The sequence below is a fragment of the Microcaecilia unicolor genome, chromosome 7 (assembly GCF_901765095.1).
Source record: "Microcaecilia unicolor chromosome 7, aMicUni1.1, whole genome shotgun sequence".
NCBI classification, from domain to species: Eukaryota; Metazoa; Chordata; class Amphibia; order Gymnophiona; family Siphonopidae; genus Microcaecilia; species Microcaecilia unicolor.
In genome coordinates this window covers 94681052-94702080 of record NC_044037.1, presented here as the reverse complement: position 1 = coordinate 94702080, position 21029 = coordinate 94681052, and the positions used below count along the sequence as shown (strand labels likewise).

At 44.3% G+C, this 21029-nt stretch overlaps 1 long non-coding RNA gene across 1 annotated transcript; it reads right to left on the bottom strand.

The window, feature by feature from the left end:
• Positions 1 to 98: 98 nt before the first annotated feature.
• Positions 99 to 15940, bottom strand: LOC115473784. The gene is made up of 3 exons (XR_003942748.1): positions 15930 to 15940; positions 8661 to 8666; positions 99 to 182 (listed from the first exon to the last, which is right to left on the bottom strand). It is a non-coding gene; the product is annotated as an uncharacterized LOC115473784 (long non-coding RNA).
• Positions 15941 to 21029: the final 5089 nt, after the last annotated feature.

Below are 21029 nucleotides of genomic sequence, written 5' to 3'. Positions count from 1 at the left end.
AGAGAGGATTTGGGCTGAAAAGTGAGTAGTTAAATAAACAGGCAGCCCCTTGACATAGCTGTATTGCTGAATCCAATTGGGGAAAACTGATGTGTTTTGGGTGAGTGAGAGCTGTTCTAAGAGAAAGCAGTGAGAAATTTTAAACCATATTTAATTTGGTTTGGAGTGAAGAAGAGGTATGTCTCTGCATACAGTGAATGGAATGGTTAAGCTATAGGGAATTCAAAGTCATGGAAGTTTGAATGCGAGTCTGTATGCTGAGGTACTAAGTGGACACATGGCTGCCTACACTTTTTAGAATAGGGGAAACAGTGAAGCACAGGTTTGAGAGAAAAGGATATTTTGTTAAGTTTATTTTGATTAGTAAGTAAGCCACAGTATTATTATTCCTTAAATGTCCCAGAGGAACGAGTGGAATCAGTAAGTAGTCAGGGTTTTGCTTCCTATTTGATTTTATTAATGTGAGGTTTAGGAAGAAGAAATCTGTGAATTATCCTCTGCAAGATTTCCAGCTGAGCTCCAACGCAAGAAAGAAATCACCTAAATCAATTCAACTACAGCTAAGTGACATTTGCAAAGGGTGTTGAAAGACATATATTTCTTTTTGTTTGCAACATTTTAAGGAAAACCCCCCAAAAGAACAGAACATCAAATATAAAAAATCCATACTTTCCTGACTTGCCTAAGTGTTCTGGTTTCAGTGAGACCCCTGCACAAACATCAATAGTACACACAAAGACTCAAATTCTTACATTAATAGCAAGGAAAGAGAATAACAACAAATATCTGATTTTGATAAAAGACAATTTAAATATTTATCTGAAAAGGTTCTTTTCTGCCTTTTAAGTGATTCTGTTGAAATAAAAAGTAAAGGGTATACATGTAGTTCTACATTTGAATGTTGAATATATTATTGCAGTTCTATTAAGCCACACACTAATTGTGAATTTGAGTTTATTTGAATGAAAATTTGCTTGCATTTGTATTCAATAAAGAAAAAGATAACTTGCAAATCTGAAGGTGTGGTTCTTCCATATCAGGGACAAATCCTAAATTTTTGCTTCTTTTCCGCCTTTATTCTTTGAGAGTAAAGGACGAGGTTAGTTTATTTATTCTACTCCCTTGACTTTGAGTGTGTGTTCCCTGGATATTCGCCACGGCTACAACAACAGGTATCTGGGAGCATACCACTCAAGTCCAGCCGAGAGGGGTAGTTACACTAGTGTTTTTCCTCTTTCTCTCCCTACCCTTCCATCCAGGGTCTTCTCTCTTTCTGGCCCCTCCTTCCAGCATTTCCCTCTCTCTCCCTCCTTTCATCCAGCACTTCTCCATCTGACCAGCTAATCTCCCCCAGTTTCTCTCCATGCTTCTCCCCAGCAGCTTCTCTCTCTCTCTCCTGCCCTTTTCCATGCCCCCTCTTTCTCTCCCCATCTTTCCACTCAGTTCTCTCTCTCTCTCTCTGTGTACCCCTCTTCTATCCAGCATCTTCCCACATTCTGCCCCTCCTTCTAGCATTTTTCCTCTTTCTCTCCCTCTTTTCATGCAGCATTTCTCTTCTTTCTCTCTCTATCTGACAACCCAGGGTCTTCCCTTACTCCCGTTCCTTCTCCCCAGCAGCTTGTCTCTCCCCTGCCCTTTTCCATATCCCCTCTTTCTCTCCTCATCTTTCTCTCTCTCTTTCTGTACCCTTCAGCATCCTCTCTTCTTTCTTTTTCTCCCCTCTGCTCTCTCCATTTATTACCTCCTGCCTCCCACTGCACACCCTTTCCCCATTCCCCTACCCTTTCCAGCCAGTACACTGTGTTTCCTCTCTCCCTCCCAATCTTGCAGCAGCAGCGCGGGCAAAAGAAGAAAAACAAGCGCGGGGCCGCAGCAGTCTTCAAGCATGCGCTGTCGGCTCTGCTGTCCTCTGTCCCTGGTGATGTCAATTTCCTGTTCCATGGGGAGAGGTCAGGCAGAGCCAACAGCACATGCCTGAAGGCTGCTGTGGCCTCATGCTTGTTTTTCTTCTTTTGCTGCAGCTGCTCAAGAGAGAAGCAGTGGCAGCGGTGGCAGTGGATCTCAGCGGGAGACTTTCCCGCTTTGGCGGGAGTGTGGGAGATTATCCACCCAAGTGTGAGACTTGGCAAGTATGACATAGGTGCCCATATGTGTTTACAGAGCTGCCAAGTTACTCATTCAAGGAGGGATAATTTTTGGCTGGTCCTGGATTTCTGACAACCTCATCCTGGTGCATTATGGGATCTGCAGCACTGATTTCAAAGGATAGAATCATGGTCTACAAATACTACACTGTTTTAGGATGAAAGTTTAAAACTAGGACTGGCCAAAAAGGTTCCCTCCTGGAATGGGTAACTCAGCAGCTCTGCATTTATATCATAGGTTCCTACCTTGACCTCTAGTGAGGCAGCATGGGCATAATTATACATATATAAGAAGCCATATTAATTGGGGTTTTAAAAGTTTGGTTCAGTTTTGCAAGTACAGTGAAGGAATGTCAGATGGTTCAGATTATTTTGAAAGTCTAGCGTTTGCCGGGCTGGGTTAGAAAGGTCAGTGAGAAATGAAACTCTGTCCCTTGTGATTGATGGATTGCTAAGCAAACACATATGTATTCTATTATGAGCCGGCATATTGCAGGCAGTTTGTTTAGGATTAAATTAAACACTGCTTAGAAGGAAATAGTTAGAGTCTAAATAATTCTAGATATAAATGAGTTAGATTTTAGAAGTTCTTGCTTATAAGGAATACTGATTCTGTGTATTTTAGAATATGTCTTATAAGGATGCTTATTTTAGAATATGTTTTATTCTCTGTAATTTCTATGTAGAATATTTGTTCAATTCTTTGTCTGATGTTCTAAGCAAAGACTGTAGTGAAGAGGCCAACATGTGTTTTGAATTAACTACGGTCTTAGCTAGTTCTGTGAAGGAAGCTGATAGGTGAAAAAGGTCAGAACTAGTCAGCTCTCTTCTCCTTGATTAATTGTAGGTAAATGTAGAAATGGTCCTGAAAGAAATAAACAAACTATAGCCGTATGCTATTAAGTAAGATTGGCCCTTGACCCCTTTAATGAATGCCAGAGTTCAGCTAGCAGGTAGTATGAAGCTGACTAGGAATATGAGAATAACCAATGTCAGATTGGGTCTCTTAGTCTCTAAGGGAACCCAGTTTAAGTTATAGCTGAGAAATCAATCATAATGAGAAATGTAAGAGTTCTGGAGACCAAATGTCTGGTGTAAGGGGCCCCAGGTCACAGGTCAGTTTAGGATGTCTGGAACCTATGTAACTGATATTTGTATAGAGCTGATTGGTTGAGGCCAGGTAATCAATCTATTCCTTAACCAATTGGAGAGTAAGGGGGGCTAGGCTAGGCTAGATAGAACTGTATTTAAGTAAGAGCAGAAGCAGTTTACGTCAGAAAGAAGGACAGAAGGAGCTCAGAAGAGAAGAGAAGGAGAGCTGAAAGAGAGCAGAAGGAACAGACAGAGGAGAAGAGAGCTGAAGAGGACAGACAGAAGCCACAAAGATCCAGAGAGCTGAGACAGAGGAGAAGAGAGCTAGAACTGATGTCCTGCTTTGTTTGCTGGCAAATAAAGAAGATTACTCTCTCATTCTGGTGTGTGCTGTCTGACTCCTGAAGTATCACAAATTCCTATCTTAATTCCTGCAACAATTCTTGGTGGCAGTGGTGGGATTCTGAATCCTGCATTAATCCCAGCACCCAACTGACTGGAGAACATTCGCCGGGTATGTATTCTGTATTCTGTATTGTAATTCTAGCTAGAAAGTTGTAAACCAGCCCCTCAAAAATTGAGGGAAGGAGAGCCTGATCAACTCTCAGCGAAGGCCCTAGTACCTTCTAGTCTAGTGGAGATTAGAAGCGAAACCACTTAAGCTTATCTGTATCTGAGAAATCTGAAATTGTTGGGTGGGATTTTTTGTGCAGAATGTGTGATGCGTGAATGCTAAATGAGTGCGGACTTCTTATAACTGCGTTTCCAATTAACGCGAGTTCAATTGGCCAGTGACGGAAGGAAGCGATTGCTGTCTGTCTACCTAGTGTCTCGAGAGTGCGGACCCCTTACTGCACTTTCAAAAATTCCCCCCCCCCTCTTTGTGTGTTGTAACTGTAAGCATTATGGGTGGGACATCATCTAGACAAATTGCTACCCCCCTAGATTGTATGCTTAAGAACTTTCAAAAAGGCTTTTTAATTAATGATTATGGGCAGACTTTAAGCTCAAGTACTCTAAGAACCTTGTGTGAAGTTGAGTGGCCATCTATGGGAGTGGGGTGGCCCCCTAGTGGCAGCTTAGATATTGAAGTAATCCGGAAGGTCTACAGCATAATTGCAGGAGAACCAGAATATTCTGAACAACTCCCTTATATAGATTCCTGGGACAGCCTTGTGACTGACCCTCCCTCTTGGTTGAAAACTTATATGGGATCCCCAGTAAAATTCATGTTAGGTCGTGCTCAAAGAAAGATTAGAAAATCTAAACTAGAAGAGGGAAAGAGCCCTAGGAAGCCTACCACCCAATCGGTGGCTTCCGCCCCTACCCTGCCTGAGAAACCCATACTCTCTGATGACCCCTCAGACCTTGAGCCACCACCTTATGGCCCATTGTTGGGGTTCCGTGCCACCCCCAGAGATCCACGCCGTCCAGCCCAAGCTTCTCCAGCACAGGCTTCTCCGGATAGCTCCTCTTCTGTGCAAACCCCGTCACATTCTAGGGTGGACCTTTCAGCCAACCTCTACCCTCCTTTGCCACATTCTCCCCTGTTAACCTCCCAAGACCCGCTTTGGGCTGCACCCCCTGACTCCTCAACTCCCGACAGCCCAGCCTCTCCCTCTAGTACCCCTACCCACTCATTAGGGGCCCGGCATCCCTTTCAATGGACTGAATCACCTGTGACCACCTCTCAGTCTATGAGTACCCCTCCCCATCCCTCAGGGGTTCAACATACCTCCACTGAATGGGTTAGACCTGCTGCAATCACTTTTGAGCATGATAGGAGGATAGCTCCTAGCTCTACCTCAGATTCCATTCCCACCTCCTCGAGAGTTCTGCCACTCCGACAGGTAACCACCACTCGACCGGATCCTAATAATGAGGGTCAGGTTATACAGGCACAGGCCTACCAGTATGTACCTTTCACAACCACCGATCTCCTGAATTGGAAGACGCATTACCCCTCTTATACTGAAAAGCCTCAGGCAGTGGTGGACCTAGTGGCTAGCATTATGGCCACCCATAACCCAACCTGGACTGATTGTCAACAACTTCTCCTGACCCTCTCACAACTGAGGAGAGGCGGAAGATTTTGCAAAATGCTGAGGCCATCACGCGAGAGCGTGTCCCCGGGGGGACACAGGACCCAGAGGGATGGGTTAGAGCTCGGTTTCCTCGCGCAGCTCCAGAATGGGATCCAAATGATGGGCAGCACTATGAACTGTTGTCTGGCTATTGCCGGGACTTGCTGGAAGGTATGAGGAAAGGCATAAAGAGGCCCATTAATCTGGCAAAGGTCTCTGAAATTCTCCAAGGGGCAACTGAATCCCCTGGGGCTTTTCTAGAGCGACTAATTGAAGCCTACAGAACATACACCCCATTTGATCCTGAAGCCCTAGAAAACCAGAGAATGGTGAATAGTGCATTGGTGGCCCAGAGTATGCCAGATATCCGGAAGAAGTTGCAGCGTCAGGAGGGATTCGCAGGGATGAATACCACCCAGCTAATTGAGATCGCAACCAAGGTTTTCATTAATAGAGATCAGGAGGTGCGCCGAGAGGCTGACCGGAAGATGCAGAAGAAGGCCGACCTTTTAGCGGCAGCTATTACTAATTCTACCCTTAATCGAGGTCGACCTCTAGCTAATGGGAAGCCAAAGTGGGACCCCGGACCGCCAGCCAGGCCCCGAGATTCCTTCAATCAATCCCGGCCAAGGGGGGAGAATCCCAGACCAAGATTGGAGAGGGACCAGTGTGCCTACTGTAAGGAAAGAGGGCACTGGAAAGATGAATGCCCCCAGAGGCGCCAGGGACTGAGAAGGGGACCAGGAGATCGAGGAAGCCGAGGCCGAGTTCGAGAGGGAAGGTATGAGCCTCCTGAATCTGACATCATCGGGATAGCCGAGATGGCAGAATGGGACGAATAGGACAGACCGGGTTCCTACAAACTGGGCTCCCAGGAACCTATGGTCAAGTTAACTATAGGGAGCCGCTCAATTCCATTCATGATTGATACAGGAGCTGAACATTCTGTTGTGACGGAGCGATTAGCGCCTGTGTCTGGAAAAAACTGTCCGAGTGGTGGGAGCCACGGGGGTGCAGAACCGGAGGCCCTTTCTGACGACCCGTAGATGCCAATTAGGCTCACACATAGTCACTCATGAATTCCTTTATATGCCAGACTGTCCAATCCCTTTGTTAGGTCGAGACCTGCTGTCGAAGCTTAGGGCCCAAATTTCCTTTGACTCTGATGGCCAGACTTCAGTCTCCTTTCGGCCCCCGACCTCCAGCCCTAAGGGTATATTGAGTTTCTGCTGCCCTCTTGAAGAAGAATGGCGGCTGCATCAGTCGCAGGGCCAAGTTGACCTATCCCTGGCGGACAGCTTTCAGGTCAGTGGGGTATGGGCAGAAGATAATCCCCCAGGGTTGGCCCGAAATATTCCTCCTGTCCATGTAGATTTACTTCCAAGTGCCCGGCCAATCCATCTTCGCCAATACCCAATTCCCAGAAAGGCTTTGGAAGGGATTCAAGCACATTTGAACCGTCTGTTATCCCATGGAATTATTCGACCTTGTCAGTCTCCATGGAATACGCCACTATTGCCAGTTCAGAAGCCAGGGACTGAGGACTACCGGCCAGTCCAAGACTTACGAGTGGTCAACAAATCCACTATCTCATTACACCCTGTAGTGCCTAATCCATATGTCCTGCTAGGATTGATACCTTCTGGAGCTACCCATTTCACAACACTAGATTTAAAAGATGACTTCTTTTGTATTCGGGTGGCCCCTGCCAGTCAACTGCTTTTCGCCTTTTAATGGGAAAACCCAGTAACAGGAAGGAAGCTTCAGTATACATGGACCCGCCTGCCACAGGGGTTCAAGAACTCCCCCACTATTTTTGGGACTGCCCTAGGACAAGACCTTAAGACTTTTAAATCTGAGCCTTCCAGGCGAGTTTTACTCCAGTATGTAGATGACCTCCTGATTGCAGCAGTGACCCAGGAAGAGTGTTTTGAGGCTACCAGAGAATTGCTGGAGCTACTCTTGGATGCAGGCTATAAGGTATCACGCTCAAAGGCCCAACTCTGTCAGTCAGAAGTGAAGTATCTGGGCTTTTGCATTTCCCAGGGAAGTCGGAGACTGGATGTTAGTAGGAAGCAAGCAGTTGCTGCAATTCCCCAACCCAAGTCCAGAAGGGAAGTTAGGGAATTTCTGGAGCAGCTGGATTCTGTAGAATTTGGATTCCAAATTTTGCATTGATGGCGAAACCCCTTTACCAGGCCACAAAGGGGGGTGAAAAGGAACCATTTGAATGGGGACCTACTGCTCAACAATCCTTCATTGCCATAAAGAAAGCCCTACTCCAAGCCCCTGCGTTAGGCCTTCCTGATGTGGAGAAACCTTTCTCACTGTATGTCCATGAGCGACAGGGGGTTGCTCTGGGTGTGCTGATCCAGATGATGGGATCCTGGCAGAGGCCTGTTGCATACCTGTCTAAACAGCTGGATGGAGTGGCTAAAGGATGGCCAGCCTGCATGAGGGCCATTGCAGCAACAGCCTTACTGGTCCAGGAAGCTGATAAGTTGACCTTGGGGCAAGAACTGGTTGTTAAAGTCCCCCACGCAGTTCTTACCCTCATGGAGTATAAGGGCAACCACTGGTTTACAAATAACCGCATGGTTAAGTACCAAGCTAGCTTGTGTGAGAATCCACGGATACACCTGGAAACAGTGGCTACATTCAATCCCGCCACTCTTTTGCCAGCATCTGAGGGACCACCAGATCATGACTGTATCCAAACCATGGATGAAGTGTACTCTAGTCGACCAGATCTTAAAGATGTTCCTTGGAGGGACCCAGATGTAATTTATTTCACAGATGGAAGCAGTTACGTGGAGAACTCCAAGCGATTGGCAGGCTATGCTGAGGTGACAGAGGACAAGGTGATAGAAGCAAGAGCCCTGCCCCAAGGAACTTCAGCCCAGAAAGCAGAACTTGTGGCCCTCATACGAGCTCTGGAGTTAGCAGCAGGACTGGTGACCAACATTTATACTGATTCTAAGTATGCCTTCACAACCCTACATGCTCATGGAGCTTTGTATAAGGAAAAGGGACTCATAAATGCTGCAGGCCAACCTGTTAAGTATGGACCTGAAATACTTCAGCTGCTAGAGGCTGTTTGGGGCACCTAAGAAGGTAGCTGTCATTCACTGCAGGGGACACCAAAGAATAGATACTCCAGTGGCCCGAGGGAACCGCCATGCTGATCGGGTGGCCAAGGAAGCTGCTCGAGGACCCCCAGCAAGTACTGTGACCCCCTTGTTCCAAATCCGATTGCAAGAATGGACACCTATGTACACCCAAATGGAAGAGAAATGGGCTCAAGAAGAAGGTGCAGTAAGGAGACCTGATGGCTGGTTACATCTCCCTGATACCAGAGTTCTGGTGCCACGCCACCTAGCTTGGCCTGTAGTGTCTCAAGCTCATGACCTATCACACTTAGGGAAAACAGCACTAGCCCGCCTACTCAATCGAGTAGTGGTGCTGGAAGGATTGGATAGTCTGGTTGCCACTGCCTCTGCCCGATGTACTCTCTGTGCCCAGAATAATGCTCGTCAGGGACCCCGTATTCCACCAGGAGTTCAGTTTAGAGGACTAACACCCTTTGAGTCTCTAGTTATAGACTTCACAGAAATGCCCAGGAGCGGTAGGTTCCGATATCTCTTGGTCATGGTCTGTACCTTTTCTGGGTGGGTGGAAGCATATCCTACAGTCACTGAGAAAGCCACAGAAGTAGCTCGAGCCCTCCTTAGGGATGTCATCCCCAGGTATGGACTGCCCCTTGCCATAGGTTCAGATAATGGTCCCGCCTTTGTTGAAGCCACACTTCAGGCCCTGTCCCGCGCATTGCGCATTACCTGGAAATTGCATTGTGCCTACCGTCCCCAGAGTTCAGGGCAGGTTGAGCGAGCAAACAGAACCTTGAAAAATAGCCTAGCAAAGATTTGTCAGGAAGCATGGATTAATGAGACAAAGCCAACATGGATTTAGTGAAGGGAAATCTTTTCTCACCAATCTACTACATTTCTTTGAAGGGGTGAACAAACATGTGGATAAAGGTGAGCCAGTTGATATTGTATATCTGGATTTTCAAAAGGCATTTGACAAAGTACCTCATGAATGACTCCAGAGGAAATTGGAAAGTCATGGAATATAAGATAGTGTTCTATTGTGGATTGAAAACTGGTTAAACGATAGAAATCAGTGAGTAGGGTTAAATGGTCAGTATTCTCAATGGAGAAGGGTAGATAGTGGGATTCCCCAGAGGTCTATGTTGGGACCACTGCTTTTTAACATATTTATGAATGATCTAGAGATGAGAGTAACTAGTGAGGTAATTAAATTTGCTGACAGCACAAAGTTATTCAACTTGCAGTGGAGGAGTAGCCTAGTGGTTAGAGCACAGGTCTTGTTATCAATAGGAGGCTGGTTCAATTCCCATTACTGCTCCATGTAATCTTTTGCAAGTCACTTAACCCTCCATTGCCTCAGGTACAAATTTAGATTGTGAGCTCTCCTGACAGGGAACTACCCAGTGTACCTGATGTAACTCATCTTGAGCTACTACTGAAAAAAGGTGTTAGCAAAATCCAAATATAAAAAAAACAAAAAAGGTTGTTAACGCACCAGAAGATTGTGAAAAATTACAAGAGGATCTTGGGAGACTGGGCATCCAAACGGCAGATGATGTTTAATGTGAGCAAGTGCAAATGTGATGCATGTGGGAAAGAGGAACCAGAACTACAGTTACACAGTGCAAGGCTCCACATTAGGAGTCACCGACCACGAAAGGGATCTAGGTGTCATTGTTGATGATATGTTGAAACCCTCTGCTTAGTATGTGGTGGTGGCTAAGGAAGCAAATAGAATATTAGATATTATTAGGAAAGGAATGGAAAACCAAAATTAGGATGTTATAATGTTTATTGCTCCATGGTGTGACCACACCTCGAATACTGTGTGCAATTCTGGTCATCGCATCTCAAAAAAGATAAAGTGGAATTTGAAAAGGTACAGAGAAGGGTGACAAAAATGATAAAGGTGATTGGACAACTTTCCTATGAGGAAAGGCTAAAGTGGCTAAGGCTCTTCAGCTTGGAGTAAAGATATCTGAGGGGAGATATGATATAAGTCTACAAAATAATGAGTGGAATGGAGTGGGTAGACGTGAATCACTTGTTTACTATTTCCAAAAATACTAGGACTAGGGGGCATACATTGAAGCTACAAAGTATAATTAAAACAAATCAGAGAAAATATTTCATCACTCAACATGTAATTAAACTCTGGAATTCATTGCCAAAGAATGAGGAAAAAGCAGTTAACTTAGCGGGGTTTACAAAAGGTTTGGATAGCTTCCTAAAAGAAAAGTCTATAAGCCATTATTAAGATGGAATTGGGGAAAATCCACTACTTATTCCAGAATAATCAGCTTAAATATTGTACTGTTTGGGATCTTGCTAGGTACGTGTAACCTGGATTGGCCACTGTTGGAAACAGGATGCTGGGCTTGATAGACTTCAGTCTGCCCCAGTATGGAAATACTTATGTACTTATCTAGGCCTTCGGTCCATTGTATCCATTCTGGAGCCTTCTTCTGTAGGCGGTAGGTAGCAGTTCTGCTTTCCTCAGTAAACCCGGAACAAACCAGTGGTAATATCCAAGGAGGCTGAGGAAAGCTCCTATTTGTTTCTTCGTCTGGGGTCTCATGTCCTTTCCAACCGAGTACCCCAGATAAAGGAGTTCTTGTCCTCCCGAAAAGCACTTTTTAGGATTTTCTGTTAGCTCAGTGGTCCATAGACTATCCAGTACTACTTCTATCTGGATGAGGGGGTCTTGCAATCTTACTATGGATGACAATGATGTCTAAGTAAGCAGCCACATAGTCTCCATATGGTTTGAGTATTCGGTCCACGAGGTGCTAGAAAGTAGCTGGAGCTCCATAAAGGCCAAACAGCAACTCTGTGAACCAGAGGTATGGAATAGTCTTCCTTTTCCTTAGCAGCCATGGTGTCAGGTCCAACGTTGAGATGAATCAGGCTTCTTCCAGACATCTACTCTCAGCACTGAATAGGCCTCTAATTTGGAGACAGCATCCTCAAAACGAAACTGGATACTCCCATCTGGCCTTGGCACCAGCACAATTGGAGATGGCCAGTTACTGGTCAACTCCTCGATGATACCTAGTTGCAACATTTTAGCAACCTCTTTTGCTGCAAGGCTTCTGGAATCTGATAGGGATATTGCCGGACTATCACTCTGGGCTCAGTGAGAATGTCATGAGTTGCAAGGTGGGTCCAGCCTAGCACTCTGGAAAATACATCTTGATTGTGACATACCAACTGCTGTAGGTTGGCCTTCTGTTGAGATGGAGAGCTGTTCACCTGGCAAGGAACCGGACTCTGTTGGGACCTCTGACCTAAAATCTCTCTGGACCAGTGCTACAGTCTTTGGAACCCACTTCTTCAACAAATGAATGTGGAAGATCTTTGCTTTGTCTTTCTTGTCTGGTTGGGCCATCTTATAATTTTCCACAGTTTCATAAGGACCTTGCCACTTGCATAATAGTTTACGCTCTGAGGAGGGTAAAAGGACTAAGACTGTGTCCCCTGGATGGAAGATTTTCTGCATTGCTTTATAATTGTAGGCTCAGGTTTGACCCACTTGAGCCTTTTCCAAGCAGTGCTTGGCTACCTTTCTGTCTTCCTTCCCAGGCTGGGTTCTCCTTCCCAGGCTTCATGAGCCTCAACCAGGATTCCTCTCAGTCTCCTCCCATATAGCACCTCAAATGTAGAGAATTCTGTTGAACTCTGGAGTACTTTCCAGATGGCAAAGACTATATACAGGAGTAATAAATCTCACTTATCCCATCTTTGGCCATAAACTTCTCCAGCATTATTTTAAGAGTCTTGTTGAGGGGTTCCACTAGGCCATCTGTCTGTGGATGATAACTGGATGTTCACAAGGTCTTCACTCTTAACAGGGAACTTGAGGAACTCGGAGAAGTTCTGGCGGGTCTGCTGTCTGGCCTGTTCAATGATTCCCTAGAATCTGGAGTGGTCCAGGAGGACTGGAGAAGGGTGGATATGGTTCCTCTGCACAAGAGCAGAAGCCAAGAGGAGGTTTTGAATTACAGACCAGTCAGTCTGACCTCAGTAGTGAGTAAACTAATGAAAACACTTATAAAGCGGAGGATTGCTCATCCACACTAGGTCGTAAAGAATCTGGAATCATCAATAAACTGGCTGTATCGGTCATTTTCTCAAAGAGTTTTGCTAGTATTATTAGATCGCTGAATCTCTTAATCATAGAAATCATTTTTTTGGCCTGTGAGATCTACAACCTGTAAATCCTAATCTCATTTCTCCAGGTTATATATATCTGACTATCCTTGCTTTTTCTCCATTGTCGTTCTAAATTTCTGCATAGTCTTCTTAATTGCTAACAAAAATTGCCAAGAATACATTGATTTTTCTTTCTAAAAAGGCTATTTCCTCCAATAATGAATAAATTGTATCATCCCAAGTCTTAGGAGACGCATTGAGGTGTTTGTTCTCTAAACTGCAAGCTGCTCTTTGCCAAAATTGTGATTTATTTAATTTCTTATGTTGTATCTTAACTAACTGTTGCCCATTAAAATCAGACACTGGGACCAACATGATTAGAAAAATTAAATGGCCAAACAGCAAAGGTAGAAAAAATGTTTTTATTTATAGTTCTTGTGGAGGAGCATTTTCGATATGACATTTTGCTGAAAACATCTATAAATCAAGTAGTGAACATGGCCATTTTCTAACCAGAAAAAGTCTTTTTGTTTTGAAAATGCCTATTTCCTAGATGTTTTGTAGACATTTCCCCCAAGATTCTATATAGCATGCCTAGAGATCCACGCCAAAATCCAAGCAAATCCTATAACAATGTGTGTAACTTAACAAGCTAATGAGCACTGATAACAGTACTTAACAAGCAATAATGACCACTAATAGGCACTGATTAGAATTTACACCAGGGGTGTAGCCAGACTTCAACGGTAGGGGGGTCAGGAGCCGAGGTGAAGGGGCACATTTTAGCCCCCCCCCTCAGCGCTGCCAACCCCCCCCCCCATTGCTGACACCTGCCCCCCTGCCCACCTACCATTGTCGACACCTCCAACAACTTTGACCCCCCCCCCCCTGCCGAAGACCATCTCGACCCCCGCGCCCGCCATTGCCTACCTTTGCTGGCAGGGGACCCCAACCCCCGCCAGCCGAAGTCTTCTTCCTTCGTTTGGTTTCTGACTGAGTCTGATGTCCTGCACATACAACGTGCAGGACGTCAGACTCACAGAAACAGAATGAAGCCTTTGCGATCTGCAGGGCTTTGTTCTGTTTCTGTGAGTCTGGTATCCTGTACGTTGTACGTGCAGGACGTCAGACTCAGTCAGAAGAAACCAAACGAAGGAAGAAGACCTCAGCTGGCGGGGTTGGAGTCCCCCACCAGCAAAGGTAGCAGGCGGCGGGTTGGCGGCGGGATGGTGGGTGGAGAGGGTCGCCGGCAGGGGTTGTCCAGGCCCAAATCTATGGGGGCCCAGGCCCCCATGGCCCCATAGCAGCTATGCCCCTGGTTGGTATTCATAATCAGCTCCTCCATTGCTTCAACATCGCCAACAAAAAATTGGATTACAGCACTCACTCTCCAAGACCTTCAGGGGTTCACTCTGAAAGGAATCACAGGCCAAGGGCAGACCACGTCCTACCCCTAAGCCCTAATCTCCAGCCTGCAGGTCGGCTTCTCTTTACAGCTCAGGAGATTAGCACTAAAAGATTTAATCCTGCTCCTCATTCAAGGCTCTCAGCAGGTACCCCTTTTAGTTCCAACGGGTTACTTGGTGGGGGTTCTGGTCTTCTGGAATACAGTCAACCCATGACAAATTTACACAGCACTACCCCCCTTAAATAGCAATTCACCAGACTCCACCAATCAGGATATCCTCCAGTGTGTGATGGACTCATGATGCTCTCTATGCTGGGTTACTTCAACACAGGGCTCAAATATAGCAATGGGTTGCACAAACTTCTAGCACTACCGCCCATTTCCCCAATTCATAACCTCCCATTCACTCACATACTCAACCCACTTATCATGTATAAAATCCATCCCCGTGCTCATTCACTAGCTTCCCTGTTTCAGACAACACTTTACCTGCTTACTCAGTATTATGCCACCAATAATCCCCAATCAACTCACCCAGCTCCCTTCCACCAGTCACCCCCACCCACTCAATCACTCAGCCTCTTTATCCACAAATAACTTCTCCAACTCTTCATTATCTCATTAACCAACTTTGACAAACTCAGTATCTCTATCCACTTACAATCAAACAAATCTAAAGCGCACACTCTATGAGCAAAACTCATCTTTCTAAAGTGATTACAGCATGTTCTTTTCAACTTGTTATAATTATTTTCGTGTTATACATCTGAAGCCTCAACATTCCTTTGGGGTTTATCTCATAGGTGCAGGAAACTTCTTAAATGCTTCTGCCTGATCCAAGTCTTTGTTATCAAGAAGAGAATCTTTGCCACAAAATTAACTAGAAAAAGTGAGTATCCCTTTCTATATATTTCCTTTTATCAGAAATTCATATAAACCAATATACAGCTATGACCTTTTAACCTATGCAGTTTTGGGTGTCTTTTACTAAACTGTGGTAGCGTTGTTAGCTCATGGTAGAATCAGCTGGCAGTAAACGCCAAGACACCCCACAGGAACTCTACCGCAGCTGAGTAAAAGACACCCTTTATTAGCTGAAAATATAGTTTTTGTGCGGTTTAATCTAAACAGCATGATCATCTCAAACAGAAGAGTGCATCCAATAAACATTATATGATGAATTGGTAACAAAGCATTTTCTGTGTGGAAAACATGTTGTATAAATAAAAGATGACTCATAAAAATTGCATTGTGTACATATGCATAAAATAGGTGCACAGAAAACACAGCACCTACTTCACTCAATATATGGGTAGGCATTTATGAAACCTGCAGTTTGGGTGGAGCGGGGCAGAGCTGTGTTGTAAAGTACTTAAATGCATACAACATATGCACATAATGTTCATTTGTCCTGGAGTGAGTGTAAATTTTTACATGAGTATTTGCATACTTTTGGGGATAATTCTGGGTGCCTATTTTAAAAGGCAGAAAGAGAGCATTTTCGATACGATGTCTAACAGGCTTATTGTCGAAAGAGAAGGACGCCCATCTTCAACACAAATCGGGAAATGGGCGTCCTTCTCCCAGGGTCCGCTCAAATCGGCATAATCGAAAGCACGATTTGGGCGTCCTCAACTGCTTTCCGTCGCAAGATCGACCAAAGTTCACGGGGGCATGTTGGAAGTATAGCGAAGGCTGGACTGGGCATGCCTACACATGGGCGTCCTCAACCGATAATGGAAAAAAGAAGGGTGCCCTGATGAGCATTTGGGGTGACTTTACTTGGTCCAATTTTCTTATGACCAAGCCTCAAAAAGGTGCCCGAACTGACCAGATGACCACCGTGGTCTCTAACCCCCTCCCACCCTAAAAGAACTTTAAAATATTTTTTGCCAGCCTATATGCAGCCCCTCAAATGTCATACCCAGCTCCCTGACACCAGTATGCAGGTCCCTGGAGCAGTTTTAGTGGGTGCAGTGCACTTTAGGCAGGCGAACCCAGGGCCCCCCCCACCTGTTACACTTTTGGTGGTAAATGTGAGCCCTTCAAAACCCACCCGAAACCCACTGTACCCACATGTAGGTGCCCCCTTCGCCCCTTAGGGCTATGATAGTGTTGTACAGTTGTGGGCAGTGGGTTTTTGGGGTTTTGGGGGGGCTCAGCACCCAAGGTAAGGGAGCTATGCACTTGGGAGCCATTTCTGAAGTCCACTGCAGTGCCCCCTAGGGTGTCCGGTAGGTGTCTTGGCATGTCAGGGGGACCAGTGCACTACAAATGCTGGCTCCTTCCATGACCAAATGGCTTGGATTTGGTCGTTTCTGAGATGGGCATCCTAAATTTCACGATTTGGGTGTCCCCGACCATATTATTGAAACGAAAGATGGACGCCCATCTTGTTTCAATAATAAGGGTTTCCCCGCCCCTTTGTTGGGACGTCCTGCGAGGATGTCCTCAGGAAAACTTGGGCGCCCCTTTTGATTATGCCCCTCCAAGTCGGACTTTGGACATTTTGCTCAAATGTCCAAAATCCAAACAGTAAATATAGCCATTTTCAGCACAGCAAAATGTCTATTTTTTTCCCCCCGAAAATGGCCAATTGCTTGATGTTTTTATGTTCTGTGAGTTTATCTTTTTGGTCCATTTTTGAAAAATATGTCCAAGTGAAAAATGCACAAAATGAAGCTATTTAGATGTAGGAGGAGCCAGCAGTCTTAGTAGATTGGCCAAACAGATATCCCAGGAGAGCAAGGGGGCATCCTCAGGGGCACAGGTGTGGACTTTTTATAAAAGCTCCCAAGAACACATCTCAGTGTTACCCCCTTAACTTGTCTGCTGAGCCCTGCAAAACCCACTGCCCCCAACTGTACACCACTATAGTAGTCCTTATGGGTGAAGGGGGTCACCTATATGTGGGTTCAGTAATTTTTTGGTGAGTTTTAGAGGACTCACTGTTTCCACCACTAGTGTGACAGGTAGAGTGAGATGTGGGCCTGGGTCCCCTTCTCCACAGTGCTCTGTACCAACCACTACACTACTGCAGGGACCTACTCATTGCTCTATCAGAACTGTCTTTAATATTGGAAGCTATCATAGAAGCTGGTAAGCAGTATTCACATCCTGAGGGTGGGGTGGGAGGGAGTATGGAGTAGGGATATTGTTTCAAAATGCTCAAGTATGCGTAGATAATAATTTTTTACAGGTTGCCTAGTCTGAAGGGCAAGTAGGCTATTTTATAAAGATATATAAACACCTATGGGGTCCTTTTACTAAGCTGCGGTAAAAAGTGGCCTGTGGCAGTATAGACGCATGTTTTGGAAACGTGCCGGGCCAGTTTTTACCGCATCTTCAAAAAAGAGCTTTTTTAATGGGTTGGGAAAAGGGCATGTGGTAAAACTAGCAGACATCTAAAACTGGCCTAAGCCCTTAATGCCACCCATTGATCTAGCGTTACGGGCTCACTTGCTATAGCCGCGTTGACCGGTCGGCATTTGCCAACAGCTGATTACTACTGAAAACGTCATGTGTGTGAGGAAATAAACAAATGAATCATTAGAGTGTTACTGGCTCATGCCAAATCTGAAATTACCACTAGGGGGGCGCGGTAGCCTTGAGGTAGTCTCATTTGGGAATGCGCTGCATGCGTATAGAGCCTAACGATCCTTTATAAAAGGACCTCTTGATGTGCTAATCTCTAAATTTATATAGTGTTCCTCTACTCCCCATATAGTGTTGGAGAAACTAAAATTACCCCATAGATTTGAGGGACTTAATCCCTCCCAATTTAAAAATTACCATATGGCATTCCAAATATCTCAGGCTAAATATTGGTATCAATCTGATCATGATTCTAATGTTCCTAGACAGGTAATGTTTGAAAGTATACAATTCATCCTGTCCCATTGGGCCTCCTCCCATCTATGAACAAATTTCACTATTTCAATGATTTATGCGTTCTGAAACTCACCTCACGCACTGTCAAGGTAATGACTTTTTAAAATTGTAAATGGTAAAAAGGTACTGATAATTCATCTATTCAATGTAAACTTTCCTGTAAGATAAGAAAAATATGGTGTTCTTGTTGGATTATTTGTAGTAAATAATTAGCAGATTTTAGTACACACAGCTTCAGCTTTAGAAATGTTAATTTCTTTCTTCATCTCTCTCTCATTCACCCCTGAATAATTCACTGCTGAGTCACTTTAAATTTGAAGTAACAAAACATCTGTTTACTCACAGTTTGTAGTTAGATTATAATCAGACAGGCTTATATATACATATTACTATACATTTGTATTATCAGCTCCTTCCATGTGCTTAGATGGTAATGGATGCTCACACCACCATAGATCCTCTCAGGTTAGGAGAGATCATGAGCTCCATGTGCTCCATGTGCTGCATCTGCAGTGTCTAACCCCCACAGGAAGTTACATAGCTGTGTGACCTCTCTAAGTAATTCACATCAGAGGTCACAGAGTAATCACAGAGAAATAATAGGTGACAGGCAATGCATGTAAAATACAATACATTCCACACAAACCCCTTCTCATGCATAACTGTCATGCAATTATTTATTCATACAAAGTCCAAGCTTTATACGCAGATTCACAAAATGTTCTCTGGGTAACGGTTTGGTCATGATGTCAGCTGTCATCTCACTGGTGTGACAATAGTGTAGACTGATGACCCCTTCTTTCGCCAACTCTCGCACGTTGTGGTATTTCGTTGCGATGTGCTTGGTGCGTGACTGAACCTTGTCATTCTGTGACAGTCGGATGCAGCTCTGATTATCTTCCATTATCTGGATTGGTCTCTGTTCAGCTATTCCGAAATCCAGCAAAAGTTTTTCAATCCACATCAGTTCTCTGCACGCTTCCGATACGGCCACATATTCAGCTTCTGTAGAAGACAAACTCACAATACTTTGTTTATGACTGGCCCATGAAATTTGTACATTTCCATACATAAACACATATCCACTTGTGGATTTATAATCAGAATGATCCCTGCCCAATCTGAATCACAGTAACATATTAGTTTTGGATTACTATTGCTGAAATCTTTAATTTACAATCAATGGTACCCTTTAAATACCTTACCATCCTTTTAACTGCAGTCAATCTGATTTGGTAGGTGAGCTGACCCTTCTGCTCAAAATTCCTACTGCATTTGCTATATCAGCCCTGTATGTGGTAGCTAGATATAAAAGCTTACCTATGGCTGATCTATATTGGATGTTATCTGGTAAAGGTTCTCTTACTGTTTCATCCTTCAGAAAATCAGTGATCATGGGAGTGCTTACAACTTGGGCATCTTGCATACCTAAACTTTCAATAAGCTCATTTATTTTCTGCTTCTGGCTTAGAAGATAAGAACCATCATTTTGTTTCTCAATTTCTATACCAAGATAGTATGACACATTACCAAGTTCTTTTATCTCAACATTCAGGTTTAAACACTTTACAATGTCCTTGTACTCTTGCTCACTTTTGCTTGCAATGAGCAGATCATCAACAAAAGCTAAAATGTATGCATATTGTCCATTTCTGCACCTAGTGTACAACATTTATCTGCTTCACCTTGCTTAAATCCTAAATTTGTCAATATTTCATGCAATTTTTCATTCCAACATTTTGCACTTTGCTTTAATCCATAAAGACCTTTGTTTAATTTACACACTAGCTGTCTTTGTTTTGTATTTATGAAACCTGTTGGCTGTTCCATGTACAAGTCTTCAGTTATATCTCCGTGAAGAAATGCTGTTTTCACATCAATGTGGTTGACTTGCATGCCTTTTGAGACTGCAATGCTCAGAAGTGTTCTGATTGTCGTGTGTTTCACTACAGGTGCAAACACTTCATCAAAATCTTCTCCATATTTTTGAAGATATCCCTTTGCGACTAATCTGGCTTTATACCTTTCCACTTTTCCTTGTGCATTCCTTTTTAAACTTGAATACCCATTTGCATCCTATAGCTTTCTTGCCAGGAGGTAATTTTGTAAGAATCCAAGTATTATTTTTATCCAATGCATCAATTTCTTCTTGTGCAGCTTTATGCCATTCAGCAGCTTCTTCTGCTGGCATTTTCTCAATCTCATCCCATGTTAAGGGCTCTTGAGCTTCTGCTGACTTTGTTAGGTAAGACAGTCTTGGGGGTGGAACACCTTTGTTTTCCCCTGGATGAGCGTCTGACAACAGGTTGGTCTGACCTTTCCGCATCCTCTAAATCTGAGAGTCCTTCTCCAATTGATTCCCCTTCTCCAACTGTACTGTCTTCTTCAATGATCCTTTCTGTGTCTGCTTCCTCTGCCTGTTCCTCGTTAGATACAGGTGAGTTGCTTTCAGACATCTGCCTTGGTATGGCATTTATATACACTGGCATGTCTATTATGGTTCTAGTTTCATATTCTGGATGATAAGGCTCATCTGGGATAATCCAGCCTTTATCAACCCTTTTGGTTTTCATCAAAATATGTAACATGTCTATGCCAACAATGCCAGTTTTCAGATTCAAAATTCTATATCCTTTGTGTCCTGGAGCATAGCCAACTAAAATGCCCCTTTCTGTTGTGGAATCCAGCTTATGCCTTCTTTGCTTTGGTACATGAGCATATGCTGTACTTCCAAATGTTCTTATGTGTGACAGGTTTGGCTTCCTACCATGCCATGTCTCATGTGGTGTGCGCTCCGCGCCTTTAGTTGGCATTCTGTTTTGTAGGTACACTGCTGTGAGAATGGCTTCCCCCCATAGTCTTTTAGGGAGATTGCTATCTGACAGCATACATCTGGTCATTTCCACAAGTGACCTAAATTTTCTCTCTGCAACAGAATTTTGCTCTGGTGTATAAGCTACTGTTGTGATATGCTGAATGCCTTCTTGTTCTAGAAATGTGCGCATGCTTTGTGAAATGAACTCACCACCATTGTCGGTCTGAAGAACCTTTGGTTTTCTTTCAAATTTATTGCTCACCATGGCTACGTATTTCTTCAGCATGTCTGTGACTTGACTTTTTTCTTTCAGCAAATAGGCCACACAATATC